This window comes from Equus asinus, chromosome 11, assembly GCF_041296235.1.
Source record: "Equus asinus isolate D_3611 breed Donkey chromosome 11, EquAss-T2T_v2, whole genome shotgun sequence".
Taxonomy (NCBI): Eukaryota; Metazoa; Chordata; class Mammalia; order Perissodactyla; family Equidae; genus Equus; species Equus asinus.
The window spans coordinates 34,704,084-34,711,812 of NC_091800.1; the positions used below are offsets into that span (position 1 = coordinate 34,704,084).

Consider the following 7,729-nt stretch of genomic DNA (forward strand, 5'->3'; position numbering starts at 1 on the left):
CTTGAATATTTCATTCAGAGATGTTCATCCATCTCGTTCAAAAAAGTTCACCTGTATTCAGTTTCACTTTCCTTATTCTCAAATTTGATTTGGCCCATCTTTTTCTATTTATAATCTTCTGCCAGGCCCTAAAATGCATTATTCTGAATTGACAAACAGGACTTATAATACTACAGCGTTATGTAATTAGAAGATGAGAGTTGTGTTAATTTAAGTTATAGTTAATTAACTTATAGTCCATGACCCATGCTACTTTATTTGTTTCAATTTGATCAAAAGATGCTAAACACCTGCTGTCATTCTTCTGATTTTGCCCAAAGTTCCAGTTCAATCTTAGAGTGTTTGTTGTTCAAATCAGAAATTATGTGAACAATGCCCAAAGGATCTTTGGCACTTAATACAGGTTCACATGCTGAGCACTGCTAAAATAGACCATAACTTTTAGCATAAACAAATGAACTTGAATTTTTAAAAAGTTTCAGTAGCACCTTCTCTGTGTAAGGCAGAGTATTACAGTATCACCATTTAATGCTGTTACACATGTTAGAAACTGACTGCAGTTCTTTTTGAGAAAACCAGCCTTGGTAGACATTGACATGGGAATGCAGAGCAGATGCCAGTATGATGAGCAACATGGCTTTCATGGGGCTCTCCCTTATATTTTTAACAGCACAAATGTCACCTAGTTGTAGGGGAAATGGAAATAAGATGACTTTTCCAGCTTAGAGAAGGAGCACCTTTTTAGATAGTTTAGTGATGACTTTTTCCAGTGTAGCATGATCCATCCGTGAGCAATTCCACAGCAAACTGACATTTTAAAAAATCCCCATTATATTGACTTTGCTGAATCTATTGTTGTCTGTCACAAGAATATTTTCAACGTTTGGAGGAGAAATGGGGATGGACACAGAGAAAAAAATGGAATACATTCAGAATACACGGTAGTATTGGAAAATTCTTAGCTTTATTTTCTAATTTTACTGAGAAGCAAATTGAGAACCAGAAGTGAAATGAACCTTAACCCTAACCCTAATCTAAAAACCCACACAAAGTGAGTTTCTCATTTCCTTCTATCTTGTGGTATAACAACTTCCCACAAGATTGGGATGATGTTGAAGTCTTTATCTTTAGCTTTGACGGTTTCCTTAGCTGTAAACCCACTGATCTAATAATCTCTATATATTCATTTCTTCACAAAAATATTTTAAATGCACCGCAAAAATTTGTATTTTGTCTTTCACATTTTTAATTTATCGTTTTCCTCGTCAGGTGTGCTCTTCCACCTTATCCTGACATCTTTGGTGAAGTCAACATTTACTCCCTTCCTTTGGGAGTCATCTTTTAATTTCTCTCCTTCTTCACCTTGATTTCTGATGACTGGATGAATAGCAGCATGAGCTTCTGCTTATTTGTTTCCCATTGTACCCTGTACGTTCTTTGGGGAAACAAGTTTAGTCTTAGTCATCTTTGAATACCTAGAGTTTGCTAAACTTTCTTGCACACAATAAATAACGCACTAATGGGTATGAAGTGATGGGTGCAATAGGGTCTTTTGTTTGTTTGTTGATGCAGTAGCACTTATAAGTCTTTGAGGCTGGCATATGTTTGGCTGAATGATAATAAGGAGCATTATTTTTCTTTAAAATCTGTTCAGAGGACTAAAAGCTATGGAAATAGTGAGTATGTTGAATTGAGAAAGAAGTTGGGATGTTAATCATCTATGTGATAACATTTACTCAGATATGCAGATATCAACATGAGGACAAGTTGAAAGTGGACACAAAGAGTGTGAGAAAAATGAGTTAAGAAACTGTGGCACAGCCCAGAGGAGAACTGAGGAGGGTCTGAACTAAGGCATGACTTGATTACCTCATACTATATGCTAGAATTTTTTGCTTAGAAAGTAGGATATAAGTGCTGTGGTGTCCCAGTCTTTAGGAGATCCATATGGTCACCTTTTTCAAAAAACATGTCCTACTCTAGAGCAAGGGATGATGAAGAGCTTACATCCACACATTTAGATCCTAAATGATATTTATGAACTTTCTCCTCCCCAAATATCCACGCCACTGTCATACTGTCCAATTTATTGAAATAGTGTCTGTTCACAGCAAACAATTCTCCAGCCATTGTAGGTGACTTTATTGGTACAGTAGTTCCTTCTGGTCCTACCATCTCAGAGAGGGCAACAAGATCCCATTTGAAGTGCAGCCCCAGCTAAATTCTCCCAGTACCAAAGGGATGAGCTATAGGTGAGTGTGTCTATGCTGATGACATCAATCGCTTGGTAAGGCGTAGCCTGCCAGTCCTGCTGCATGACAGCCAGTAAAGGCTGCAGCCACACCACCTTGACTTCACAGTGGCCGTCTGTGAACACAGGACTTCTCCTGCAGAATAGGGTGCTCCAATTATTCTTCCTCAGATCAATTCCTTAGGCTTTGTATTTCTTATTACTTTAATTTTTCCAAGGCACTATATTTGGACATATTTATCTAGCTCTCCTTTCAAATCTTCGAAGTCACTATCATCATCCATGAAGATGACTTCATGAAGACGATGTTCTGGTGTGCTGAGACTCTGTCCTAAGCAAGGCAGACAAGCTTCATTGTAGAAAAATAACAACACTAGCGACTGGCCCATCAGTCAGGTAAGACTTTTCTCTACAGGCTGCATTTCTTGTGCCTGGCAAATCTCTATGTCAGCCCAAGTGCTTACTAATAAGCACATTAAAGGCATGTTTTGGATAGCCCAAGTCTCTTAATTCCTGATGGCTTTCATTAAAAATCATCCAATTCAGAAGAGAATTTCACATTGCCTTTTTCTGCATCTTCAATATCTATCACATCACAGTTTTGTTTGGTTTGAACTGTGACTCTCATCCTAGACTTGGAGCTTGAGTGAGACAGGGCTAAATTTGGGGGGAACAGTTGAAGGGGCCAAGACCCTTGATGGGTACATTCTTCAGCATTTGAGTCATTTCACTGAAGTTGAAATAAACAAAAAGCAAAATTGTCCAGGTCACAGATGTAATAAAGCACTCATAACAGAATATACAACTGTGACACTTCCCATTACAGACCTAGCATAGCTGAAAGGCCATTTTCAGGTTCCTGGAGAAGAGGCTGCTGGAGCCAGAAACTGGAGCTGGAGGCTGAGCATGGATTAACCTGACACTGAGAAACATCGAGGACGCAGTCTTGGGGGTCCTTATGCTTCTGTGGGCTTTACCTCTGGGAACCACACCAGCTCCTCAAGGTGAAGATGCCAGAGAGTCCCTGGTGGCTCTCAACACCGGCAGCCCAAAGTCGCGGCCTTCCGGGACTCCAGCTCCGGCATCCTCCTTCCCCGCCCGCTGGCTTCCCAGCCGCTTTAGGCACGGTCCTGGGAGCTGCCTGTGGGGAGACGCAGGCATGATACACGGGGCCGCCACTGGCTCACCCTGGCCCTGAGGCCTTGCGCCTCTACCTTCCGTCCATTTGTTTTTTTCCCAAAGAGATTAGCAGACAGGCTCTTAAAGTTAAACAAGTTAAGAGCATGTCTTGGGAAATAGCAAAGAAGAAGTTTAAACGATTCCATGCCTCTCTTGATTCCTTTTTGAAGTGAACCAAGGAATATTTGAAATAGAAAAGATAGGGCCAAGTTCTACATGAAAGCAAGGAGGAGGAGGAAAAGGAGAAGAATAAGGGAAAATAACAGTGCTCCACTGGTAGCTGGTTGTCGGGTTTTTTTAGTAGCTGAAAATTTTCCTTTTGCAAGATTTTGTACAGTTTGGTTTCTGTCTTCTCTGGAGGTGGGTATTTGCCTTGGGGGCAAACAGTTCCTTTGATGTCCTTAACTGCATTAATATATCTTTTCCTACACAGAAGGAAGGCATTTTGTCCAAGCATGTGGCACACTAACAGATAGAAGGTGCTAAATAAACAATTTATTGAATTAAATTGAAGAGTAAGCTTTTGGTTTAAATTGAGACTCCTTTGTGATTTTATTTGTGTTGGTTCTATAAAGTAGTAATTGAAAAGTGTAAAAAATAATACTATCTACCTCAGGGTTGTCGGAGGATAAATAAAGTCATATTTGGCGTGATTTAGTTTATCCTTGGCATACAGTAAGATCTCTTGTTGAGCTATTATCAGAAATAAGTGCACATGGTACTTACTTGTGCATAAATGTGTACATTTGTTTCCATATGTGTACATTGGTATGTGTGCATATATTTTTAAATACTATAACATCATGATTAATATGTATCTCTAAATTTACTTAAAATGATTTCTTTATTTTTGAAATTTAAATTTATATATTTTTAGGACAGTGTATATTACAATTGCATAAAGTACCTTTAAGGGTTTTTTAAAGAGCTATTCTAATCTTTATAGCTTTCGATATTTTAAAATCTATCTTTAAAATGTGGGATTATCCCCTTGAGTCTATGAGAAAAAGCTCAGATTCCAAAATTGAAAGAATGTGTGTCATTTCTATCTAGAGCGCTGGCACGTATGAATTGCACAGGAATGGGGAAGATTAGCTAGGAACTCGGCACGATGTAAAGGCATCTGAGAAGCAGGAGGAGATGATACTTGACCTTTTGAGGCTTCTCAGGGGGATTGAAGTTAAAGCAACTCCAGGTGGTCTTCAGAATCACTTGACATTTCCCATAAGTGATGGGCCAAATAAGAAAAAGCCAGGGAAAGTCAGAGTTACAGTAAAGTTCCATTTCACCAATTTATCAAATATATTTATTTAAAATATCTCTGTGGCTCTACCGTTAGTATCTCTCAAATGTCTGTCTATACTCATTGCAGCAGCCGACACGGTACTTACATTTATCAAAGTTTATCCTCAGGTCTTTTCCTTTGTAATAGCCTTCCCTCAGGGCCCTCAGGCAATTCCAGAGTTTCAGCAATTGTATCTGTATTGATCACCTAAATCCACGTTGCCAGCCCTGATATTTTTTCTGAGATCCAGACCCATATTTTTAACACCTGCTTTATATCTCCATTTAGATAGCCTAGCCACACCCAAGACACAGGTTCTTCTTTTTTCAAGATGAATTAGCATCTACAGTTTGATGTGCTCTGTACTCGACACTGTGGCTGCAAAGATGAAAAGACAATGGAGTCTCTTCCTCGAGAAGCTTGAGGTCTAGAGCACTTTTCAACAACTTTTTTTTGTTTTTTTTCTGAAAAAGACCAAATAAACCCAATTCACAATAGAAGCTAGAAAGGCTTTCCCAATACACCATGGCAGGAAACTGCTTCTCCCACTTTGGGGCCATTTGCACAGTACCATACCTCTATTAGACCACTTACCACATTTCATTACAGTTGTTTCTTTGTCCTAGGGGTCAGCAGACTAGAGACTGCAGGCCAAATTCCACAGTGGACTGGGTTGGGAAGGATAAACAGATTACAAGTTGTTAAGAAACATGATTTTTATTTGCTTCCAAAAAAGTTCCTCTCTGAATTGAAATTTACCATTTCTGATCAAGGATCCCACCGGGCTCTGAGACCATCAGCCTGGGAACATTGGACTCTCTCTTACACTGCAACCTACTTCAGTAGGTAAGTTGCCCCATCATGTAGACAGGGGCTAGTCTAGGCTTTGCACAATCAGTAATTTAGATGATAGGGGAATTTTACTTAAGTAAAGAATTCCAAGTTATTCACACATAGTTCAGTACAGGCCTTGGAGGAGGCAGTACAAGTGAGGCTCTCAGACACATGATCTTTACAGTAAATCCTGTGTCCACATGCTCCCTTCTATTTCTGCTTCCTTCCTCTCTAGTTCAGACGTTCATTATGCTTCACTTGGACATCTGTTATAGCCTCTTATATTGGTCTTTTATGGTCGCCATAACAAATTACCAGAAATTGGGTGGCTTAAGACAGAATTTATTCTCTATTCGTTTGGAGGACAGAAGCTTGAAATTAAGGTGTCGGCAGGGTTGGTTCCGTCTCAAGGTTCTGAGGAAGAACGATTCCATACCTCTCTCCCAGCTTCTAGGGCTTGCAGACAATCCTTCTCGTTCCTTACCTTGTGGATACGTTACTCCAATCAGCCTCCATCTTTACATCACCTCTTCTCTGTTTCTTCTCCTCTTCTTAAAAGTTCTCTGGCCACAGCATTTAGGGCCTACCTTAAATCCAAGATGATTTCATTTTGAGATCCTTAACAATAGTATCTTCTAAATAAGGTCACATTCTGAGGTTCTGGATGGACATGATTTTTTTGTGAGACACTATTCAATCCAACACACTTAACTCATTTTCAACTTTGGTAGGCGCTCACTTACTATTGTGTTGCCAGAATCTCTTTATTATACATAGTTCTAGTCTTGTTACTTCTGTGTTCAACAATATTCATAATTTATCAAAGCTCCTGAAATAGAGCATAGACACTTCTCTTGGTATTTAATGATGCTGTGTCATTTCAGGATCCATGCTTTCTTTCCAGGTGTTTTCTTCTATCACTGTAAACTCTAGCTAAATTGGTTTACTTCTTTTCTCAAAACCAACCCTATGTTTTCTTGCCCCTGTCTTTTGGTTATTCCTTCCTTTAAACTGGAGTGCAATTCCCATCAAGTCACTCCTAATGAAAAATATCTATTAATCTTTAATAACAATTTTAACAATTAACAAATGAGTTAACTAACTATCCTCTACCAGAAAAATTTGTTGCCTCCCTCAAATGTACATAGGATGTTATTTCTCCCTTCTTTGAATAATAATAGAACAATTCATTTTCTTTTGCATAGATCTTTATTGCTTCTAGAGCACACACAGATCTTATTGATTCTCATTCACTCTAAATATTATTGAAGTCATTTGTACGTTTGTCTAATTTTCCATAGGTTTGGAGCTAGATGGGCACAAAGCTTGTGTCTTGGTCATTTTATAATTCCAGCATGATTAGTGTAGGGTCTAAGAAACAATGTATCACCACCATATAGAAATTATTGTTCTGTGAGGGCTCATGCTATACTGGTAACATGGAACCTTAGGATTATGGGCATAATTGTTAGTAGAGATCTGCCTCCTTCAGGATTCTGTCTAAAACAATACTGCAAGGTCGTTTTTAAAATCTGAGGATGGGGCTGGCCCCGTGGCCGAGTGGTTAAGTTCGCGTGCTCCACTGCAGGCGGCCCAGTGTTTCATTGGTTCGAATCCTGGGTGTGGACATGGCACTGCTCATCAAACCACGCTGAGGGGGCGTCCCACATGCCACAACTAGAAGGACCCGCAACGAAGAATATACAGCTATGTACTGGGGGGCTTTGGGGAGAAAAAGGAAAAACATAAAATCTTAAAAAAAAAAAACTCAGGCTATTATAAGACAATCATACAATTAATGACAACACAGTTCACACTATATAGCAAAAAACTTAGAGTTTGTTAAATGGGATTATGGTAGATCCTCAGAGAATTTTTCCTGAGGCTTTATCTCCCTACACCCACCATGCAATGGTGTGTCCTTTTTAAGAGAACAGAAATTACTGTCAAATTGTGGTCATTGTTCCAATTAAAATCATCACACTCTTCCATATAAGAAATAGGCACTGAGGAAAAATAAATAATGCATACAAATACCTTGCTTGAACATTTGTCTCTTTAGTCTTCTTAGGGAGGTGTGTCCCTCAGCAAGAGAAAGAATTTTGGCTGAGAATGGTTAATAGAATTAGTTCATTGGTTGAAGTTGGGGGTAGAGTTAAGTGATGGCCATAATTTCTCCC

At 39.1% G+C, this 7,729-nt stretch overlaps 1 pseudogene; it reads right to left on the reverse strand.

Moving 5' to 3' along the window:
* Positions 1-2,262: 2,262 nt before the first annotated feature.
* LOC106825586 (polypeptide N-acetylgalactosaminyltransferase 11 pseudogene) lies at positions 2,263-3,072 on the reverse strand (annotated as a pseudogene).
* Between the last annotated feature and the right edge of the window lie 4,657 nt (positions 3,073-7,729).